This window comes from Xenopus laevis, chromosome 6S, assembly GCF_017654675.1.
Source record: "Xenopus laevis strain J_2021 chromosome 6S, Xenopus_laevis_v10.1, whole genome shotgun sequence".
Taxonomy (NCBI): Eukaryota; Metazoa; Chordata; class Amphibia; order Anura; family Pipidae; genus Xenopus; species Xenopus laevis.
This window is the reverse complement of record NC_054382.1, coordinates 32112029-32137281: the sequence shown is the minus strand read 5'-3', so window position 1 is coordinate 32137281 and position 25253 is coordinate 32112029. Positions and strand designations below refer to the sequence as shown.

Here is a 25253-nt window from a genome sequence, read left to right as displayed (position 1 = left end):
ATCTGTGCTATAAACCCAGTGGTTCTGGATGCATAGTGGGGCAAATTTAGTTATGGTCGAATATTGAGGGTTAATTAACCCTCGATATTCGACTGCCGAATGGAAATCCTTCAACTTCAAATATCGAAGTCGAAGGATTTACCACAATTCGTTTGATTTTAATCCATCGATTGAATAATTTTCCTTCGACCAAAAAAAGATAGCAAAGCCTATGAGGACCTTCCCCATAGGCTAATATTGACTTCGGTAGGTTTTAGGTGGCGAACTAGGGGGTTGAAGTTTTTTTTTAAAGAGACAGTACTTCGACTATCGAATGGTCGGATAGTCGAACGGTGCGCATGCACAGACGGCACTCGCGGAGGTGAAAATTAAAATTTATTTTTAGTACAATCCCAAACATCAGGAGAGGGGGTCTGGCCCGGCGGGGGGCCATGAGGGTCGGGGCCCATCGGGTTTTTTCCCGTTGTCCCGTCAGGCCAGTCCGACACTGCAATTGGAACCTTAAATCTAATAGTTCCCAAACTGTGTGCTGCACTCTAGTAGAGCACTGGGTAGAGTGGCCCAATCTTAAAACAAGTTGGGGTGCTCTCATAGACACTCCTGAAAGCCCAGTGCTTTCGATGTCAGATTTGAGGTAATTTTGTATTCCTAAATATCTTTGGGAGTATGGATGAATGTCAGATAGAACAAGGTTTTCTTATATACTGTATGCATGTCTATGTAACCTTATTTTAAGTCATGGGATCCTTGGCCAATTGTTGGATACCAAAGGTTAGCTTAAACCCACAAAAGTCTAACCCCCATATGTAATTAAAGGCACCAAGTTTGCCATGGAGCAGTAATCCATGGCAACCAATAGGGCTTGATAAAGGACTGGAATAGTCCGAAACGTTGCCGTTGTTGCACGAATAAAAAGTTTTTTTCACACATCGGAGTGCTGCTGCAATTGTTTATCCATGGCAACCAATAGGATATTTGCTTTTAAACAGGTGACCAGTAAATTCTACCTTCTAATTGGTTGCTATGGGTTACTGCTCCTGGGCAAACTTAGTGCCTTTTATTACATAACCACAAAAAAGCATTGGCCTTAATGCAGCAAAAAAGAAAAACGTTTAGTAAAACTTGTTTAATAAATAAAACAGAAAGATAAATAATGGAATAATTGTGTGATTAGATTACCTTTAGTGAGAACTGAAACATTGGATTATTTTACTGAGATCACTCATGATGAAATAAAGGAGAGAAGCTTGCGCAGCTGTAGCTCTGTAATGCTCTCTGGCCTCATTAATTTTTATTTCATTTTCTTTTGCTTCAACCACCTGTTACACAATAAAGGGAAATGGACGTCAAATCAGTTAAAATGGAACTGGAGTAATTGCCCTTAAAGCAACAGACAGTTGCAATATTTGAGAAAATAGTCACAAACCATTTATAAATGAGATCAAAAATAGAAAAAATAATGGTAGAAACAAACTAACCGATTCATTCAGTATGCACATTTTATAACCTTGGAAGGCATTATTCTGTGATTGACTTGTACAGGTATGGGATCTATTTTAAAGAATGCTTGGGACTTGGGGTTTTCTGGATAAGGAGTCTTTCTGTAATTTACATCACCATATCTTAATTCTGCTAAAATAAATAATTTGAAACATCAAATATACCCAATAAAAGAGTTTTACCTCTAATAAGAATTAATCATATCTCAGGTGGAACCCAAGCACAACTCCTCCAGTCAGTGGGTGTCAGTGTCAGTAATCGTGGCAGGCTGCGCCAAATAAATGAAAAATAAAATAATGGGAGGAGTCATTGACCCTTTGACCCGCTCAGATGCTAACGTTTTAAATGTAGAACAGGAAAGGGTGTGGCTGCAGCAGCAGGAAGGAGTATATGAAAGGTGAGAGTACAGAACAAAGGCAGGGAAGGAGAAGAAGAAGAGAAAGGAAATCATGAAGGAAAGGGATGGAAAGGATAGAGACAGATAGGAAATGACATGACACTGTACCTTATGCTCTGTCTCAGCAGCTGTTTATATATGATGTCTGCTATTTCTTTCTTTTGATCTATTCTAAGATATTATAGCCCATTAGCTGTAAATTACTCACTATAAGAGAAATACAAAAAAAAGTAAATATCTAGAATAGATATATATCACTTATAGCAATGAATTGCTGTGAACTGAGAATAATAATGTTCAACGCATTGTGCCACTGTAGTGCTCTACCTTTAGTTCTTCCAGATCTGGTCTTTCAATGCTAACAACATCAGTCAATGGCTGGTCTTCAAGTCCATCTGTAGTGACTGTGAAATTGATAAGCGTTGTTTAAACTTGTAATTCTGGTTTGCAGTGAGGATTTGCAAGCTTTATACGGAGCATAATCCGGAAGTGTCGGCTATATTCACACTCTGTGACCCCAATCTTGATGTATCTAGAATGATTCTTATTGGTAATCTCAGTTGTGCATTTCGTTAGTGTAACCTTTCAATGCAAGACATTCTTTCAGTTACAAAATTTGATCACATGGCGAGGCTTTACTAGGGATCTCTAAAGAGGCAAAATTATACTATGCCCATTTTTATAGGAGTACTTTATTCACTTTAGCACTGACTGACTTGCCTACAGGTGATCTCAGGAGCGGGACTTTGTTGTCAGGGGGTGGGACTATCATGTGGTGCTCAGCGATTGGCTGATTATTGCGTCAATCAAGGATAGTCCTGTCCGGATCTCCTAATTTGCCAGTATTGAATAATAAATGCCCATAAAGGGAAAGAGCACATACTGATGGCAGTGAGCGCAAGAGAAATGAAAAAAAAAAAAATCATCTTACACTGAATGGGTTAATATTCTAACATGAGTTGTTTAATGTAAAAAAATATGTTTCAGCACCATTTGCTAGCATTTCTGGTAAGCAGAGGCAGAAGCCTATTATTTTACACATCGGTTGACAGTCTGTGCTTGCACTAGTACTGAGAGATATTGTCATGCAAATGATGCTTACAAATATGCGAGATGATGTCAATTGTTGCAGCAACACAAAATGCTAATTCAACACTTAAAAATATTTGAAACTCCTGGCCTTCTGTGAGTCCCATTCCTTTCATTATGAAACAGATTAAAGCTGAAAGCAGCATCATAGAATGAGAATCCATTAGGGCGAAGCTTTACAGATCAGCTGCTTCTTCTTCAGATTCAAGCTGTTACATTTGCTTTGGAAGCAATACAGTTCGATAAATATTTCCCGCTATGCTTTCCACTGTCAACTGATATCATAAGACATATTTTATTTAAAATTAGTGGTGTCTAAAGCTCAGTAGATTTAATTATTTGTAATTACCTAGTTTTGTCAGTATGTGGCCATTTTATGACAGTAGAGTCTACAGTGTGGGTCAGGTTCAACGGTATATCTTTTCAACACAGAATTAATGTACTATTGATAGAACCATTACTGGGAGCAAATTAAAGTCTGTGCTGATGGATTGGTCCACGGGGAGCTGTCAGACATGAAAGGAGTAATTAGTATTCATTACTTCATACTCCACAACATTCCAATTATTAATGAACTTCAACTGTTGGACTGCTCCAAATATATCACAACCATCTATTCAGCCATTATTTCAAAGAAAGAATTTCTATCTTGCCAAGTCATTAAAAAATCTTGAAGTGTGATATTGTTCATCAGACGTGATTAGAACTTGGGGTCTCTGTGTGTTCCGAAGTGGCAAATTCATTGACAGAATTTCTATAGAAATGTTTTATGCACAATCCGCTTTCACCAATAGCAAAATGACCAGTTCTTCTGCATAAAGCAATACTGCATTCAACCTCATTATATGTCTTATTTACATATAACTTACTTTACAGCTTGCAAAGGCTTTGTTTATCAGCATTCACTACAAGACTCTGCTCCACACACACCCTTTTTGTGTATTTCTGTATACTTATATATTTGTGTGGGTGTCTTTCATAGAAAGATAGACAGACAGACAGACAGACAGACAGACAGACAGACAGACAGACAGACAGACAGACAGACAGACAGACAGACAGACAGACAGACAGACAGACAGACAGACAGACAGACAGACAGACAGACAGACAGACAGACAGACAGACAGACAGACAGACAGACAGACAGACAGACAGACAGACAGACAGACAGACAGACAGACAGACAGACAGACAGACAGACAGACAGACAGACAGACAGACAGACAGACAGACAGACAGACAGACAGACAGACAGACAGACAGACAGACAGACAGACAGACAGACAGAGCTATAGAAATGTTTTATTGCTCTGCTCCCACACACACCCTTTGTGTGTATTTCTGTACTTATATATTTGTGTGGGTGTCTAGCATAGATAGATAGATAGATAGATAGATAGATAGATAGATAGATAGATAGAATGATGGATAGATAGAAACTGTAGATACATACTGTAGATAGATAGATAGATAGATAGATAGATAGATAGATAGATAGATAGATAGATAGATGGGGATGGATGATAGATAGCTAGATAGATAGATAGATATAAACTGTAGATATACTGTAGATAGATGATAGATTGATAGATAGATAGATAGATAGATATATGATAGATGATAGATGGGGATGATAGATAGATAGATAGATAGATAATAGATACTGTAGATAGATAGATAGATTGAATGATTAATGGATAGATAGAAACTGTAGATAGATACTGTAGATAGATGATAGATAGATAAATAGATAGTGTTTAAGATTTAAAGGGATACTGTCGCGGGAAAAACATTTTTTACAAAATGTATCAGTTAATAGTGCTACTTCAGCAGAATCTGGCATTGAAATCCGTTTTTCAAAAGAGCAAACAGATTTTTTTATATTTAATTTTTAAATTTGCTATGGGGCTAGACATTTTGACATTTTCCCAGCAGCCCCCAGTCATGTGACTTGTGCTCTGATAAACTTCAGGCACACTTTACTGTTGCACTGCAAGTTGGAGTGATGTCATTACCCCTCCCTCCTACAAGCTGATGTAATGTAAACCAAGCCTTTTCTAGTCAGCCTGTCAATAGGCAGGTATCAAGATAACAGCTCTCACTGACAACTGAAAGCCCTTAGAAGATTGCAGCAATGACTATTCTACCTCCTTGCATATGCATGCTAAAGTTTGGTGCAACTAGAATAATTGTCTGGGGCTGTTTTCCAATTTTGGGGAAGACCTCCTGGTTCCATTTAAGGTTTTAGCTTTTAAGGGGTTGTTTACCTTTAAATTAACTCTAGTATGATGTAGAGTTTGTGCAACCATGCACTGGTTTGAATAAGAGACTGGAATATAAATAGGAAAGGTCCTGAACAGAAAGATAAGTAATAAAAAAGAGCAAAAGCTATAAATGTGTAGCCTTATAGCCTAATATAGCATTTTTTTAGATGGGGTCAGTGGCCCTCATTTGGAAGCTCGAAAGAGTCAGAACAAGGAGGCATGTGATTAGAAAAATATAAAAAATTAAGTCCAGTTGAAAAGTTGCTTAGAATCAGCCATTCTATAACATACTATGAGTTGACTTAAAAGTGAACCACCCCTTTAAGGCTACAGCATACAATGACTTTCTTGACAATGATGTGCTGCCTACTTTGTGGCAACAGTTTAAAGGAATTGTTCAGTGTAAAAATAAAAACCTGGCAAATAGATAGGCTGTACAAAATCTTTTCAATATAGTTAATTAGGAAAAAATGTAATGTATAAAGACTGGAGTGACTGGATGTGTAACATAATAGCCAGAATACTACTTCCTGCTTTGCAGCTCTCTTGGTTTCCACTGATTGTGTAACCAATCAGTGACTTGAGGGGGGCCACATGGGCCATAACTGTTGCTTTTGAATCTGAGCTGAATGCTAAGGATCAATTGCCAACTCACTGAACAGTTATGTCCCACGTGGTTCCCCTTAAAGTCGCTGACTAACTCAGAGTTATAGAGCTGAAAAGCAGGAAGTAGTGTTCTCGCTATTAGGTTAGACATCCAGTCACTCCAGCCTTTATACATTACATTTTTGGCTAACTAACTATATTAGAAACACTTTTTATTTTGCACAGCCTATTTATTTACCTAGTTTTTATTTTTACACTGAACTGTTCCTTTAAGGAAACTGTTTTCAGAACAATAATGCCTCAATGCAAAAAGCCAGTAGAAGAACTTGACTGTATACTCAAAGATCTCACCTCACACCAAATAAACACCTGTGGGATGAATTGGTATTCTAATTGTGAGCCAGGTATGATCCTCTAACATCATTGCCCAACCTTACATTGTAACAAATAGAAATGTAAAAAAAAGTATTTGTGTATATCTAAAAAAAATTAATTGGTGTAAACAGATCTCTGTACATGTTTGATATTTACATCATTTTCTTTTTTTAGACATTAGCACAATTGTTACCGCTAGGCAGACGTCAGCTCGACAGCTTTTTGAAAGCCAAGATTGTCAGCAACTCTCGATATCTGCACTTTCTTAGTTACCCCTTGGTTTGCAGACTCTCAGTTAAGCTAAAAGTCCACTATAAGCAGTCGAAATATTCAAAGGTTTGCATTTTATGGCCAGAATCTACCCCATGTGTTCATTCCTGTTACTACACACAGGGTAGGAGTGGGCCATATAGGCGCTTTTTTAGAATCTTTTTCTGTTTCCTTCTCCTGTGCTTTTTTAACCTCTTTATTCTTCTAGTTTCTTTTGTTGACATTTTATAATCTATTCGTCCATCTATTTTCCTCTTTATAACGCTATAGAAATAGATAATTATCATAAAACATTACAAATAGCTGAGAACAGGAGGTGTAGTAAAACAACAGAAAACTATTTTGGTAGTGTATGTTCTCCCTTTAGAGAGACTTTTTCCTTTTGTCCCAGAATGTGTGCAGTTAAGTTTGGTGTTTTCTGGATCCTTCACCAAATTTTAGTAGAAATGCCTACTAACAAGATAATTGTGGTTATATCGCATGTAGTAATAATTCCCAGTATCCTCTCCTCCGCTTACCACTGTTAGGCTCCAAGGTAAGGATAAAAAAATTTGCATAGTATAATACTGTTTTATTTTCAACTCACATTTGTTTGCATAGTTTTGGTCACATATAGGTAAGTCTTTAGCGGTGTCACCAGTTGGATTTCAAAGGAAGAGGTTTTGCCGTGTCTCTCTCCCTCTTGTTGTCTTCCCCGCAGCTTGCCTGTGACGTCACTTCCGCCTGACGCGTTTCACTGACCCAAACGGCTTCATCAGAGGCATTTCCCTTTGCTTTAGGCGCTGTTCACAAGAAAGTATTGGTATATATTTTTATTGGCAATATTTTTCTTTTTTGCAACATTTTTTTATGCAGCTGAGAGACTGAAAAAGATCGGCAGGAGAGAGACATTCTAAAGGGCTAACTAATTCCACGTTTGTTGTATATTGAGAACAGGAGGGCCCACTGGCATCAGTCCGCCAGGAGTTTTCCTGTGATCTTGGTGGGCCAGTCTGACACTGACTTTACTAACAGGACAACTGGAATTCAATGTATGATATCATAAATAGGAAAAAAAAGGTCTTTAGAGTCACTATTTCAATATATATAATCAAGAGCTACATAGATGCTGTGGATAAACAGACAGATGGATATAATACACAAGAGCCTTGAATATGCTGTAAATGATATCCCTATAAATGGTGCTCAGTAGTATCATCAGTTTTAATTAGGGATGCACTAAATCCACTATTTTGGATTCAGTCTAACCCCCGAATCCTTCGAGAAAGATTTGGCCGAATGCATATGCAAATTAGGGGTGGGAAGGGAAAAACATTTTTATTCCTTGTTATGTGACAAAAAGTCATGTAATCTCCCTCCCCAAATGCAAATTAGGAATCGGATTCGGTTCGGCCAGGCAGAAGGATTTGGCCGAATTTGAATCCTGCTGAAAAAGGCTTACCGAATCCTGGATTTGGTGCATCCCTTGCTTCAATTGGTTTTTAGTAATGTAATTCATATTACATGGATGTCTGGAACTTGCGTATTATAAAAATAGTGTTCCCTCTGTTGAAAAATATGAGGATATTAAAAGTTACCTCAGACTTCCATTACCTGTATAAAAGCACTTGGCCTTTTACCTTTATATGGTCTGGGAACTCCTATAATATCTTTTATATGTTATACATTTCTCTTTATACTGTATATAGACACAGAGAGTATGGAGCCCACTGAAGCCTCAGAACCTAAGGTTGATATGACTTAAACTTAAAATAATGTTAGTGTGAATATTCAGTTCTTGTCATTGCTCCTACTGTAGGTATTTCACATTCAAGTCCTTGCTGATACCTTATTGTTCTGTTTGCAGGATCCCAGATTTATTATGGGCATTATTGCAATGACATGGTCACTACATTGTGGGGCCCATTCACTAAGCTCGAGTGAAGGAATAAAGGAAAATAGAGGAAAAAAAATTTAATTTTCAAATGGTTTTTTTGGCTACTTCGACCATCGAATTGGCTACTTCGACCTTCGACTACGACCTTCGACTTCGAATCGAACGATTCGAACTAAAAATCGTTCGAATATTCGACCATTCCATAATCGAAGTACTGTCTCTTTAAAAATTTCTTCGACCCCCTAGTTCGCCACCTAAAACCTACCGAGGCCAATGTTAGCCTATGGGGAAGGTCCCCATAGGCTTGCTAACACTTTTCTGATCGAAGGATAATCCTTCGATCGATGGATTAAAATCCTTCGAATCGTTCGATTCGAAGGATTTAATTGTTCGATCGAACGATTATTCCTTCGATCGTTCGATCGAACGAATTGCGCAAAATCCTTCGACTTCGATATTCGAAGTCGAAGGATTTTAATTCTGCAGTTGAATATCGAGGGTAAATTAACCCTCAATATTCGACCCTAAGTAAATGTGCCCCTAAATGAAAGAAGGTGATAGCACAAAGGTAGCTTTATTGCATGCAGGGAAACTGCGCTCACAATCACCATGGATACAACATTTGAATCATGTAATTGGAAGAAAATATCAGAGAATGTCCTAATTTGAAGTTGTGAATAAATCAACCTCTTGGGTGCCAAGACCCCAAATTTCTACAAATTTCTGCCAAATGTCTCTACCCAGAGGCTAATCATTATGCTCTATCACAGGTATTTATATAACTGTTCTGTGTGACTTTTACACACATTATGCCTCATTATACCCTTCAAAGGTTTCTACGTAAATCTATGTGTCTGGCGGAACTGTGAATCAATTTGCCCCATATTTTCCCATTACTAAAGTGTCAGTGACACTTTAACAATATCTATTATTTTGTCTCTATGTGCCGGGACGCAGTGTACCTGAACAATTCTGTGCGCAATGCAGCTTATAAATAGCATTGCTGTATAAATACAAGTATGGGTGCTATGAAAGAAAATCAATAGCAAACATTTCTACAATTTATACAACAAAGTCTCCTGTCCATGCAATTCTGCACCATGCAGATAGAATGCTGTAGATGTTCCTGCTCCAGCCATTATGTTTTATCATTTGCATATTTTAGAACCTATTAAGAGGTATCAAAGTGTAATTATCGGTGAAGGTGGATAGTAAAGTGTCTCAGAGCAGGAAGGTTATTTTAACCTCTTGTAATTAATTAGTAGTAGTATAGTTTTTATACTATATACACAGTCACAAAGATATAAATGAGCCTCTAGTTTGTGCTCAGTGTTTAAAAATCTCCAGTACTTCTAAGTATTTCACTCTCTGTCCTTATTGCTCCTGAACTTTATAAGACATTACTTTAAAGTTAGGAGAAAAGACAACCCTTGTGACGTGGCACTGAAAGAAAAGATTTCCTGATAGAACTTCTGATTATGACTATCAATATTACATTCTCCCTGTAATAATCAATCTTCATTGAAAAATGTAATGACATTGAAATTATCAGTCATTAACCTTACATAAAAGTACAAATCACTTATTTCGGACAACACCAAATGTAACTATTGCACTTTAAAGGTAATGAACTGATTGCTGAAGTGCTAAATATATCTATAATAAATCTTATTCAGTCATTCAACTGTTTATGAATATTATTCCAGGGAGAATGTAATATTGAAAGTCATAATCAGTAATTCCATCAGGAAATCTTTTCAGTGTCAACAGGGTTGTCTTTTCCCTCTTAAAATGCATGAGGTTAAACTGCATCCTCTGAGGTGGTCTTTAATCTTGGACATTTTGTTATAGACCTATAAGTAATTCCTTTCTTTAAAAGGGTTGTTAACCTTCCAAAAACTTTTTTTTTAGTTCAGTTGTTTTCAGAAATAAAATTGTATCTCATGTTAACATGCACCCTAGGGAGAAACCATAGTTGGGTTAATACTGAGTGGGTGCCTACTGTATAGCCAACTACACCAGAAGCTGTTAGAGAGAGAGCCCTAAATGACTACCAGGTGCCACCATAAAGTTTTCATTAATAGTGATGCAGTCCTCAATTACAATTAAAGATCCTTGGAATCGGTCTAAAACTAAAGATAGTCTCTTTGTTTTCTCCATCAATCAGCTTTCTGTAGATATTTATCTGTAGCACATATTCAAAGATCTCCAACTACTGTGACGGCAAGATACTTGCACCTAAGCTATGAGTTATTTTATTGTGGCCTAGCCACCTTAGCTCAGATAAACTCTTTAAAGTTCTCACTTCTATAAAAACACAGGTTGAAATGCAGCAATAGTGAATATGTTTCTCTTTCTCTGCACCAACCAGGCCCTATATTCTGCTGCCTGGTGCAGGGTAACAGGACCGCAACTCAATAGCTTGAATTTAATTTTGAAATAAATAATGGTTGTGGTTTTTATGGACCTCTATTCTGTAGCTTTTGGTGTTGACTCTTTTTCAATTCTCTACTTAAACACATTCAAGAATTCAGTGAGTTTCCCGCTCTAGCAAGGAACAACATCTCTGATATTTAGTTTACAATTTTTTTAAGGTAATGGAAATTTTATCTAATATTTCAGAAGACAAAACTGTGTTTTGCTGGTCAAACAATACCCTTGAATGAGGCAGTGGAAAAGAAATCATAGTTGTATAGTTTCATTTATTGCTTACCTCAAAATAACAATATATTAGATGCTGTTGTGGACCTGGGCTATTTGACTTTTAGGCACTTCAGTTTCATTAGCAGACATGCACTTAGTGAGCAGTCCAGCAGAGGCAGAGAAGTAAAGTAAATGTGTATCCATTTAGTAGCAGCAAACAAAGGCGACAAAATAAATGCACATTTGTTTGGACTGCTCATTGAGTGCCTCCTTCAACATACACGGCTAATTCTGCTCCCCTTAGGCTTAGGACTTAGGGCTGAGCACCTGGACCTCCTAGTGAGTTATGGATACAAATTGTTAGGTTTTTGGATAACAATCACTTTTTATGCTGCTCACATTTAACGGCAATAATTGTGATTAATTTGCATATGACAACCATAGCCAGTGGGCCTTTGCTCATTATTTACATGTTCTCTAGATATAAAAAATATGTTCTTTCCCAATTAATTCTTCAGTTTACTAATATTGCAAGCAAACAGTAACATACTAGTGCATTTCCCTGTAAAGCCTTTATGCATTCAAAAGTTGTAAAATGACCAATTTTTCTTATCTTACCCTTTCTGTCCTAGATTGATAACTTTTAAGGCATTTCCATATTTATTCTTGATCCATATAATGCCCTGTTGCTGTGGATCTATCATAAGAGGCCATCGTTTGGCATTAATTAAAATAGTGGCATTTTCTGTTGATATTCTGTCGCTGGACAGACCTTCATTATTCCACCCTGCCACCGTAACATCATCAGTCAGCATGGCAATTGGGTTCAAACCTTCTGATATTGGAATAACAACCTTTCCAGCTTCACATCTAGCAGAGTGGAAATATAAAATGTACGTGAGCAATCGGAAAGAAACTACACATTTTTGTATAAATCTAGAGCTTGAATTATCAGTTTGCTCAGAATCTAAATCTCTGTCCCTCCACCCAAAAAAATATTGTTTACAAAAGAGAAATAGTCAATGATTGAGTCAAGTTATGTCTTTTATCTTCCCTATTCATAGCATGGACATCCAGATTTGTTTCCACCAGCCAATGGCAATGCAGAACTGTGGTAATCTACTTCTCTTATCTTAGCAGGTGCTGAACGTGGAATAAGATTTTTAGTATATTGTGGTTGGGTCAGGTTAGATATCCATGTTTTATGAACTTCTTCCACTGTGTTTTTGCAGAACCACATTCACTGTATTATGGACTAACTATATAATATTTATGGAAACGTGTGACCTACTTGTTAACTCTAGGAGAAGAATATTGGTGAGACTGATTTTTAACTAGTTTACTGGAACAGATTTCCTAATGGGCAAATTTGTCCTTCTGAATCAACATCACCTTTTGAGATTTGTAGAAAGGGATCCAAATATTTTCCATCAATTCTTGGTGATAATGTTTGGAAAAGGAGCCAGCATAAGTTACAAAACCAACTGTCAGAAGGACACCGTCACACAAGGGGATCATTTATCAACACTGGGCAAATTTGCCCATGGGGAGTAACCCATGGCTATCAATCAAGTTGCTGCATTCATTGTTCTACTTGCAGATGGCTTTAAAAAGCTTATCACTGATTGGTTGCTATAGGTAATTGCCCATGGGCAAATTTGCCCAGTGATGATAAATGAGCCCCATGTCTTTTCTTGGTCTTCAAAGCTTTTAATGGATTCACTCCAGCGTATGTTTTCTGACTAAAATATGAAATAAACAGCAAAATCAGAAAATGGGAGTCACCGACCCCAGCAGCCATGAAATGTATCTTTCTACAGTATACAGACCCTGTCTTATTCATCTTCCAGTCTCTCATTTAACCCGCTGCCTGGTTTCTAGAGTAAAGTAGACCCTAGCAACCAGACAACTGCTAATTGCAAATTGAAGAGCTGTTGAACAAAAAGCTAAATAAAAAAATGCTTAAGATGAATTGCATATTTTCTCAGGGCATCACAACATGCTAACAGTTAATTAAAAAGTGAACTACCCCTTCAATATCTTCAGTTGGTTATTAGCGGCATGTTAATGCCATTAAAGTGGTTGTCTGCCTTCAAACATATTTTGACCTGTTGGATTTAGAAATAAAGACTTTTTCCAATTACTTTCTATTTTCTTTTTGTGACCTAAGATAAAAGTGTGAAGTTTAATTTTTCACCTTCTAAAACAGCTCTGGGGGGGCGGCAACTCTTTTTAACGGTTTTAAATTGATACATACAGGGGCAGATTTATCAAGGGTCGAAGTGAATTCGCGGGAATTTTCGAAGTAACAAAATTCGAAATTCAAAGTAATTTTATGGGTACTTCGACCATCGAATTCGATTAGAAGTAAAATAGTATGAATATTTGATAATCTAAGTACTGTCTCTTTAAAAAAACTTCGACTTCAATACTTCCCCAAATTAAACCTGCCGAATGGCTTTGTTAGCCTATAGGGGCCTTCTACAAACTTTTTAACGATTAAATCCTTCGAATCGAACAATTGCCAAATTTGCTGAAAAAACTTCGAATTCGATATTTGAATTCAAAGTATTTAAATTCGATGGTCGAATTTCGAAGAATTTTCAACTTCGAAATTTGACCCTTATTAAATCTGCCCCACAGTTGATACATTTGTTATCTTTGTCCAAGCTGAGCAGAATCCCATTGAAGGCAGCTGTTTGAGTTTAGACAATAGTTATTAATATTCCACAGATAATGCTGAGAAATGTATTAACTAATTATATCAACTAAATGGAGCAAATTGTCTGAAAACGACTGAACTGAAAAAAAGTGTTTGGAAGGTGAACAACCCCTGAATGAAAATAGTACTGATTATTTCTGAGTTTAGAAAACAAAATGTAAGTTAACATTTTTTGTTCAGTAAAACAAGTTTACTCTCATGTATGAGACATTCAATATAACTGCAATATAATTGTAGGTAAAGCCAAGCAAGCATTCTGCATTGCTATTACAATATGCAAGCTCTATGCAATGTCATGGGCATAAGAACTGTTGGCAATATGTTTACATTTGCATGTACAGTACATCAAAAATATGACATCCCTTATTGTATACAGGAACGGTAGGCTACACAGAGGCGCTCCATGGCCATCCAAATGCATGTGGCTGCAGGCTTTTTTTTTTATCATATCACCGAACTTGCAAATTGATTCTAATGTCTTTCCCCCATATGTAATATAAGGCACTAAGTTTGCCAGGAGCAATAACCCATGGCAACCAATACAATGTTTGCATTTAAACAGGTGACCAGTAAATGCTACCTGCTGATTGGTTGCTATGGTTTACTGTCCCTGGGCAAACTTCCTGCTTTTTATTACATAACCCCATTTATGTTTTAAAGTGTTTAGCACCTTATTTATTTTGATATAAAAGTTTTAGAGTCATGTTAGCACCAAAAATGCAGATGTAATTGGCATCTTAAAGGATAACTAAACCCTAAAAATGAATATGGCTTAAAATGCCATATTTTATATAATGAACTTGTCGCATCAGCTAAAATTCATCTTCTCATTAGCAGCAATGATCCAGGGCTTCAAACTTGTCACAGGGGGTCACCATCTTGGAAAATGTCTGCGACACTCACATACTCAGTGGGCTCTGAGCAGCTGTTGAGAAGCTAAGCTTAAGCAAATTATCAAGCAGAAAATGAGGTAAATCTGTAATATAAGCTGATGCTACAGGGCTGATTATTAAATTCTGATGCTAATTGCACTGGTTTCGGTGCTGCCATGTATTAATTACTAATCAGCCTTATATTGTAGCATTTATATTCTATGTGTACTGTATACTGTGAGTGGGTCCCTAAGCTCAGTAAGTGACAGCAGCACAGAGCATGTGCAGTGAATCAGCAGAAAAGGGGGAGCTACTGGGGCAATAGGTTATAGTTTTTGCAGCAACTTTCAGTGTGCACAATCAGCCTGGAATTCTGGGAAAAACAGTATCATGGCAGCACATGAGACCATCACCCCTCTGATAGTAAAGGCCCCATGAAAGCCCACGGAAAGTAAGGGAACACCTGCATACTAGTGTATTATGGTGTATTAGGCATTGTATTGTATATAATTGTATATACAACAGTAAAAATACAGAAGAAGTAACCAATATAAGATGTGAGACTTCCCCTTTAATCGTTCATAGTACACAGAACTTTTATTCATTTAGAGGGAACCTGTGATTTATCCATTTTGTTGAAGTCTCTCGTGAATAAGTCATAAACAACAATGCAAATCTTCTCTTTTTTTTTAATCTGCAGGAGAATGTTAAAATGAGAAGACTTTCTGAACATGGAATGATCATCTATTTAAATCTCCAATAATTTCATATAGCATTCATATATCATAAATCACAAGTGGCGTTGGCTAACAAGAGTTTAACAGTTGGAACATTCAGTGTAATATATTCAGAGACAGTTAAAAATCACTATCATTTTATTCTAATGCATTATAGATTGCTTGTAATGTCATCCGGGATGACCCATTTCTAATTTTTAACAGCTGCTCTGCTTGGGAGTTAGTTAATGATTAAATATAAACTGCCTGATTCATTAGTCCTTGGGATTTGGCTCCCAGGTCAATGCTACATGGGGAAAATCATCAGTTCACTTATTTGTCTTCTTGTCTTCTAGTCCAGCAGTATTAATTCTGATCAGATATAGGCTTTACTGTCTCAATAATTTAGTGTTAATACTAATGTGAACTGGAACTTCCAGCTTTCCAGCTGCATAAACTGCTGCAATAGCACCCACAGTATTTCACTACAGAGGTATGTACTGTATGATATTTTTGTTTCAGTTTAGGAGGAGCAATATTCCTCACAATTTTTATTTTCTTTTGTAAGGCAGAACATGTCGATAAAATGATTAAAGGGATATTGTCATGGGAATTTTTTTTTTTTTCAAAATGAATCAGTTAATAGTGGTGCTCCAGCAGAATTCTGCACTGAAATCCATAAAAACAGATTTTTTTTATATTCAATTTTGAAATCTGACATGGGGCTAGCCATTTTGTCAATTTCCCAGCTGCCCCAAGTCATGTGACTTGTGCTGTGATAAACTTCAATCACTCTTTACTGCTGTACTGCAAATTGTAGTGATATCACCCCCTCCCTTCCCCCCCCCAGCAGCCTAACAACAGAACAATGGGAAGGTAACCGGATGACCCTAACACAAGATAACAGCTGCCTGGTAGATCTAAGAACAACACTCAATAGTAAAAACCCATGTCTCACTGAGACACATTCAGTTACATTGAGAAGGAAAAACATCAGCCTGCCAGAAAGCATTTCTCTCCTAAAGTGCAGGTACAAGTCACATGACCAGGGGCAGCTGGGAGATTGACAAAATGCCTAGCCCCTGGTCAAAAGAGCAAACAGATTTTTTTTATATTCAATTTTGAAATCTGACATGGGGCTAGACATTTTGTCAATTTCCCAGCTGCCCCAAGTCATGTGACTTGTGCTCTGATAAACTTCAATCACTCTTTACTGCAAGTTGAAGTGATATCACCCCCTCCCTTTTCCCCCCAGCAGCCAAACAAAAGAACAATGGGAAGGTAACCAGATAGCAGCTCCCTAACACAAGATAACAGCTGCCTGGTAGATCTAAGAACAACACTCAATAGTAAAAACCAATGTCTCACTGAGACACATTCAGTTACATTGAGAAGGAAAAACAGCAGCCTGCTAGAAAGCATTTCTCTCCTAAAGTGCAGGCACAAGTCACATGACCAGGGGCAGCTGGGAAATTGACAAAATGTCTAGCCCCATGTCAGATTTCAAAATTGAATATAAAAAAATCTGTTTGGTCTTTTGAGAAATGGATTTCAGTGCAGAATTCTGCTGGGGTAGCACTATTAACTGATGCGTTTTGAAAAAAACATGTTTTCCGATGACAGGATCCCTTTAAACAATCTCTGGCCTATGAAGCCCAAAATAAGGGTACCAAATCCTTTTGATTATTTTACAGAAATTGTTTACAACAATGTCAATGCCAATAAATCACCATAAGAAACTATACTGTACAGATTGGTCAGTGCAAATGACATATGTTAAGTGTGAAAGGTTTGACATCTTGGTCGAAATTAAATGAAGTTTCTTCTTATTGCTGTCCACATCACAGTACACCTGAAAAATGCTCTGTGTTACAAAAGCCAGAGGATCATTTCTCCCTACTTCTAATAAGAAATGATAAGCCTGATGAAGAGACAGATCAGGAGTGTCAAACAGATATACTATTCCTACCTTCTGGGGTCTCCAACCTGAAGATAAAGGTCTAACAATTTTCCCAATAAACATGTACAAATAATATTAAGAAAAAGAAAAGTCTTTAGAAGAAAACTCTTTTAGAATATGATGGGTGCACCATGTAATTTGCTTTAACTGAAATGCAAACTGGTCACTAGGGGGCCTATAGAAGCTACACAAAGACTTGTGCTATATAGACCAGGAGCAATACTAAGGGACTGAAAGTGTAAAAAGTCCTCTTGATTCTCCTCAGTTAATGTGACAGATTCATTATTTTCATGATTTGGGTGAATTACAATATTCAGTTTTTTTCTTCACACGAAAAACAGAATATTGTAATTCACTGAAATCAAGAAAATAATGAATCTGTCACATTAATTGAGGAGAACAATTCAATCAAGAGGACTTTTTACACTTTCACTGCTGAATCTAATGATCTAGTTGATTTAATAGATCATATCTATATTTAGATTTAGCAACCTTGACAATTAATAATGAGAAATAACAGGATGAAAGCAACTCATACACAACAATAGCTATATTAATTTTCCATATCCTATAACAGTTGAATACTACCTATGTAACCATGTAGCCATTCTTTACCTTGTTGAGGGTATCAAGTGCTGCTGTGGCTGCAATCAGTGCTGGTTCTGCTTTGCTCAGATCCTCTTCACAGTCCTTTTGTTTCATAGATACTTCTTCTTGTATGAATGCAACCTAAAGCATACATTCATATATCACAAACTATTATCTGCCCCTTCTGTGCCAAGGTGTAAGGACCTGTCTTCAATGGTGACTTGATTTTATTGCTGCCCCAACTGCTATTGCAATCTATTGCTGTCCCATTAGGTTTCTTTAACCATTCAACAGGTTCTCAGTCTTTTAATACCTGGACCGAGTTATTTATTTAAATCAGAACAGAAAAGGAAAGGGAGAATGTATTTAGCAATGACAGGTTAAATATAGTCATGTTGGGAGAAGCTATTACGAGCCCAGGTACTTTTGTGCTTAATATGATATGCTCCCTGGCAAGGAACTTCTACAAAACTCCAATAAAAGGTATATTCTGCATTGAACACCATGCATCAATTCCAAATTAACTAATTAGACTGACCTTTTGATCTTATGCATCTGCAGTTGACTTTTCTTGGCTCAATTTCTCAGTCTGACATCCTTTTTTAGTAATGAGGGCATCAGCGTCTTTAATTTTTAGCTGCAATTCTGCTTCTTGAGATGCAACCTTCACTTTTAGATCTTCTACATAAAAATGACAAAGCAAGCAACTCCGGTGTACAGTGTGTCCAGCTTTCAACAGCAGAAAAATACAGATATGTGTCATTTCCAATTTGTTACTGGTAAACGTAAAGGTTCTGCTTTAAACCCAGCATTTACAGTTTATGAAATAGTTAAAAAACTGTGAAACACCTTTGCCCAAGGAACCAAGAGTTGCCTTGACTCCCATGCGAACCCTGCAACCCCTCTACTGCAAAAGCTATGAATTTAATATGTGATGTCATTTTAATATTAAGAGTGTTAATGTATAACCTTGACAATGTAATATACTGCAGTACACTATAGGATCCATTACCCGGAAACTTGTTATCCAGGAAGCTCCTAATTACGGAAAGGCCATCTCCAATAGACTCCATTATAATCTAATAATTAAAATTTTTAAGATGTAATAATAAAACATTACCTTGTACTTGAGCCTTATTGGAGGCAAAACAATCTTACTTTTTATTACACTCAAGGTATGCTGATACAAATTATGAAAAATACCTCTTATCCAGAAAACCTGAGCATTATTGATAATAGGTCCCATACCTGTACATTGCAATGAGGAAAACAAAAACAATGCATTAAACACAAACCAGGGTTAAAGGTCTATAAAGTCCTCATAACAAGAAGTGACAGCCACCCCTATTAGAAATTAAGGTACTCTTAAATTATTGGATGATGAGCTGCAGAGGAGAGTAAAATGAAACATATAGGGGTATCTTGGTTGGAACATTTCAATAATGTTGTTTCATATTATGCCCAAAGAATAAGTTTTTCTTTATATGTTATATAATTAACACAGTATATTTACAACTACACAATAACATCTAGCTGAGAAGCAGTTGCAATCCATTCATTAGATGTTCCATCCTTTGAGAGAGCTCTCTTCTTTTTCTCTCCAGTAGATTCTTGTATAACGTAATTTGTTCCAGGAAACTTTTGGGAGTGGTGTAGTTGTAGTGCTTTTCATTGTGAAGATATTTCATACTCATGTCATTGACACTGGTGTGCATATACGCCATAAACTGACTGATGGACTCCTTGACTCTTGTCTGCAATGTGGAAATGCGTTACTAAGGGGCCAATTCATTAACTTCTAGTGAAGGATTCGAAGTAAAAAAACTCTGAATTTCGAAGTGGTTTTTTGGCTACTTCGACCATCGAATGGGCTACTTCGATCTTCGACTTCGAATCGAATGATTCGAACTAAAAATCGTTCGACTATTCGACCATTCGATAGTCGAAGTACTGTCTCTTTAATAAAAAACTTCGACCCCCTAGTTCGCCACCTAAAAGCTACCGAACCCAATGTTAACCTATGGGGAAGGTCCCCATAGGCTTGGCTAAGTTTTTTTGGTCGAAGGATAATCCTTCGATCGTGGATTGAAATCCTTCGAGTCGTTCGATTTGATAATTCCTTCGATCGTACGATCGCAGTATTTGCGCAAAATCCTTCGACTTCGAAGTCGAAGGATTTTCATTCCCAGTCGAATATTGAGGGTTAATTAACCCTCGATATTCGACCCTTGATGAATTTGCCCCTAAGTGTTCTGTACGGAAACAAAACATCTCATAGATAATATAGTCTTTCTTTTAAAGCTTTCAACAGAACTGCGTGACCAGCATTGATAATGGAGCATATTAAAATCTATTTAAAACCACCAAAACTCCTTATGAGCTATAAAAGTCTTTAACAGAGATGATTACATCAACAAGTAGAAAACACAATTACTTCTTGTTCATTGATGAAAACCCATTACTGCTAAGTCACTTAGAAACTTCACACCAGCTCTACTGTAACGTATCAACAGTTTCATTTCAATTCATTTCATTTAAGGACACATGTTAGAGAGAGTTCCACGTTTACTACTTTCCTGCTGCTATAGTTTCTCACGTCATGCACTTTAACACAAAAAGGATGGCCATCTTTTCTGGAAAAATATTAACCTACATACTTGTTATGTTATTTCCATATTAGTAACACTGGCATGAAGCATATGTTGGTTCAGTAATAGAACAAGTAGGCGTCAGCCTTAATTATACTTATATTAATGATTTTACACAACAGCTAAAATGCTGTTTGAAAAGTATCTGTGTACTACCCTCTAAATTGTGAAGCAAATTTGCAATTTAAAGGGCAAGAAAAGCTCCCAAAAAAGACCCTTGGTAGCAAGATTTTGCATGAACAGCAGATATCGGCAACTAAGCATGTGCTCAATCTTGGGTCCTTCTCATAGACCTGTACATCAACCAATTCTGTGCATGTACAATAATCCATTTCAATGTCAGGTCTATGTAGAGAAATGCTAGAAAACCAGGTACACTCTAGCTCACCACAAACTTTTAGATTTAGTGCATCAAAGTTGGCTTATTGGCCCCAAAGAGTAGATATATACAAGGCCTTGTATATATCTACTGTTTGGGGCAGGGTCGGACTGCAGTCCAGGCCCCCCCTACATGCCCCCTGTCCCCCTCGGTGCGCATGCGCACATGGCGCCATGCTCTGCACGCATGCGCACACAGCGCCCCACCAAAATTTTTTTTTCTACAAAAAAGGAGCGTCGGGAGAGGGGTTCTGGCCCGGCAGTGGCCCATGAGGGTCGGGGCCCACCGGGTTTTTTCCCGGTGTCCTGCTGGGCCAGTCCGACACTGATTTGGGGCCAATAAACCAACTTTGATGCACTAAATATACAAGTTTGTGGTGTGCTACAGTGCACCTGGTTTTCTATAAGTCTTTTGGATCCAGCTGGATGATCCTTCCACTATTTAGCACCCTACCCATCAAAAAGGGTTTTCTCTACAGGTTGAAGCTCTTCATATTTGTGTGGATATGTAGAGAAATGCTGACACAGAAAGGAAGGATGACCAAATGGGAAATTTCCAGAACATAAGAGGGCTAAGGGGAGGGGAAGGGGATAAAGGCCTAATCTACATAGGGCTGTTGTCTTAAACTGTAATTATGTGTCATTCTGGCAATCACTGCTTCTTAGTTTGCCCAATGAACCTTAGAATTATACTTTGCATTAAAAATAGTATGTGCAACACCCACAACTAGTATAAATGAGGCATCCCTTTGGGTAGGTACCAAACAATGGGGCAGAGTTAAGATGGCCATTCACTATAAGATCCGTTTGTTTGGCGACATCGCCAAATGAGCGGATCTTTCCCCAAAATGCCCACCAATTGCGGGGCCGAACGATTGGATTACAACGAGGAGCAATGGGCGGCGACAGGTCGATTGCCTGAAAAATTCGATATCATGGCCAGATACCGATCGGGAAGACCCATCAGAAGCCCCCATACACGGGCAGATAAGCTGGCGAATTGGTCTGAAGGACCGATATTGGCAGCTTTAATCTACCCATGTATGGCCAGTTGGAACACAGTCATGGATGCTGAGTAAGATAGGATATGTTTTTGCACCAGTCACTCTTTCACCAGGGATTTCTATCCATCTCCTCCCTTATGCTTCTTCTATCATAGTCTGCGTGCCCAATTCTTTTCCCTTTCCTCCTTTTCTGAATGGCTTGTCTATTTTATTTAGAAGTGAGTAGAAGTGCAATTAGGCTACATATCAATAGTGTTAGAATGGAATAACAGGGATCCACTCTCCAAACTAATTTTCCTCATTAAAACTCTTTATTCTCCAATATCTAGTATAGGTAAATCTAGTGTATTTTTTTACATACTATACTCAATAATCTATTCTACCTCATTGTTCTGATACAGAATTAGGGTATGGTTATAAAATAGGCCAAATGTTAAGAAACAGGGGTGCAGTGCCATGTACTTAAGCACCGCTATATAAATAAAAATATACCATTTACAATACAATATGGATATAACACTTCTATGTCCAATGCCATGCCATACAGACAAATAATTGGAAACAATCTCACAAATATAGATGATGTTGCACAGTATACTTTGTGAGCATGCAGGATAATGTTATTTTGTTTCTCAGTGTTCTCATTGACTTCTAAATGAGTTAACTTCTGTAAACTCACACCATGTCACTGTAACAATTATTTATTGCTTCCTCTACAAGATTAACCTACTTTAATTAATCACTGAAAGCCTGAAAATCAATTAATATGAATTAAATGAGGTACACGTAAGTCTCAGGAAAGTTACACATAATTTACCAAAGCATTGTCAATATGCGTCACAATTCACAATATGTTGGAGAATTCTGTTTGAGTGTTTAATGATGCGGTTAAATAATTACATCGGGAGGGATTTTTCATTTTGTGTAATTTGTCCAGAGTGGACTGTTTTATTTTTGATATTCAGAATCCTTACAAAACGGAGTATCAAGGAGATGTATTTCTTTTGCAATAAAACATAGGGTTTTGCTACCAGCTAAAGTGACAAGAATGCTAATAGAAATGCTAATAAACATGCAGATGCTTTTCTTTTTATATATAGACTCAATAATTTATATTGTTGCAAGGGAGCCCTGTACTTAAAACCTGCACTGAGCAGGCACTAAGAACAGGTGTCCCTTCCAGTGCTTCCAGAATTATGGACAAAGTGGGGATGTTCCAGGCTTATACCTTATGTCTGGACATGGTAACCTCCCTCCAGTATGTGGCACTGATCCTTTACTACATAGCGACAGAGCCACTAAGAGAAAACTGTAGTGGAAAGGGGGGGGGGGGAGAAAGGAGTGTGTTTTTGCCATTCCGTTTGTAAATAAATGCTTCAGTGTCAAAAAACAAAGAGTTAATATTGTTATGATCTGTGGCTTTGCTTAGCCGTATAGTTTCTAGATATGAGTAGATGGGAATTATGGCCTCCAAGAAAATGACAATGGAAGACAGTAGCTGTTCCATTGGGGTAGCCTGGTTTATGTTGTCACGCTTAGCCAAATGGCACAGCATGGGGGACAAGTTGAGCTAAAGAACTGCTAGTTGTTATTCACTCTGCTTTTTCAGAAGACACTAATTGTTATAGAACCAGCTTTTCTAACAAATCCCTTTCATTGCCTTCCCAATTTGTCACTTTGCGTTATGATAAGGTCAACTGTGACAGCACTTCCTGACTTAAACAGCTGCGCTTCAAAGGGGTCATTGTAGGACTACTAATTGCAGTAATTTCATTAGCATAAATTATTTATTCTGACAATCATTAATCTTTAGTTTTGCGCATTATGCCCTTTTTACTTCACTTTTTTTCCAATGTCAGCCTGCTTATACAAATGCCATGCTCCTACACATAATGAATGAAAGTAACAGTTAAATAGAATTGATATTAGCCTGATGCAAGTGATATAAATTAAATAATTATTTAACTTAATGAATACCAGATGTAGTTTGCACTTCACTCATGTATCAATGCCTGCTGGGGAAACTCTCGAGCACCCACTCACACTGTTCTTTTTTTTCTACCACTTAAAAGTTATTTTTGAACAAGGAGGCAAATATGTTTAGAAATGATTCTCTTTAATATTTGCTTGGTCTTAAAACAGAATTCCCCTTTAGGTTGCAGGTTGCAGATCCAGAGGTCCATCAGAAAACCAGGGTAGATTATTGTTGTTAGAGTTTATTAGCATATGATAACAATAATAAAACACTAGCACACGTGTCCCATTGAAACCTACTGTCACCTTTCCTTTCCCAAAACAAGGCCCAAGGTTCCAGTAATGGCTCAAGCTTCTGCGTATAATAGCCACCTTTTGCTTTGGAAGGAGCTCTCCGCTACTCGGATGCCGCTACCCTTTAAAGTGAGAGAACCAGGGCACAGGTTCTAGGCAGGCAAGGGAACCGAAGCGTAAATGGGAGGAACAGGAAATTACGCAGAGCATAGTCAGGGGCAGGCTGAGGTCAAAACCAAGAGACATTGGAGGTACTGGATCAGAATCCAAGAGTGTAGTCAATGTACAGATACAGGGGACAGGCAGCAATCATCAAGGTCAGGATCCGGCACAAGTCAATACATATAAATCAATACAGAAATGCACCCAGGAGCTATACAAGACAGCACCTACATTGCGCACAAGAAAAAGGACCAGGCACCTATAAATATTTCGAATTTCGCCAAGAACGATGACGCCACTCGCATCAGAACTTAGCACTGAGGATTCCTCTGTTCCCGCAAGGAGAGCGGCACGTGTCCCCACCACCCCACTAGACCTCCAGGTATTGTAACACCTACAATCCAACATCTCAACCAAGCAAACACTATGGACAATTATAAGTAATAGTGAGAATAAGCATGGAGTCTTGTGTTAAAATGTGTAGTTGTGTACTAAATAAGCTCAAGTTGTTTCAATTAGAAGCCTGAGAAATGGTCACTCTCTCTTGTGCCTCATTAGTAGACACTAAAAAGCAATTGAAAAATAAGCATCGTGTCTTGAGCTACAATTATTTAATCTGCACACATTTTGGCTTTTTGCTTCATCATTTAAGAAGATTGGATGGCTACACTTACATATTCTTTTGCTTCATCGTTTAAGTAGCTCAGATGGCTACACTTACATATTCACACCTTTAAACTGCCCATAGAATGCAACACAGCCATAAAATGGTTGTCTGAAAAAACTGTCAGTTCTGCAAGTTATTATGTGTTTTAGTTCATTTCGACCTATCGCTTAGAACTTTCGGCCACAACGTAAGATTTGGCCGGTACTTTACTGGAAGGTTAAGAACTTATTTCTATGCTGAAGCTT

The 25253-nt window shown here is 37.6% G+C and overlaps 2 long non-coding RNA genes across 2 annotated transcripts; one reads left to right on the top strand and one right to left on the bottom strand.

Annotated features, from left to right (window-relative positions):
- Positions 1–11831: 11831 nt before the first annotated feature.
- On the bottom strand, positions 11832–18502 carry LOC121393097. The gene is made up of 3 exons (XR_005962175.1): positions 18420–18502; positions 17909–18022; positions 11832–11893 (listed from the first exon to the last, which is right to left on the bottom strand). It is a non-coding gene; the product is annotated as an uncharacterized LOC121393097 (long non-coding RNA).
- LOC121395018 lies at positions 13608–15481 on the top strand. The gene is made up of 2 exons (XR_005962174.1): positions 13608–14715; positions 15318–15481. It is a non-coding gene; the product is annotated as an uncharacterized LOC121395018 (long non-coding RNA).
- Positions 18503–25253: the final 6751 nt, after the last annotated feature.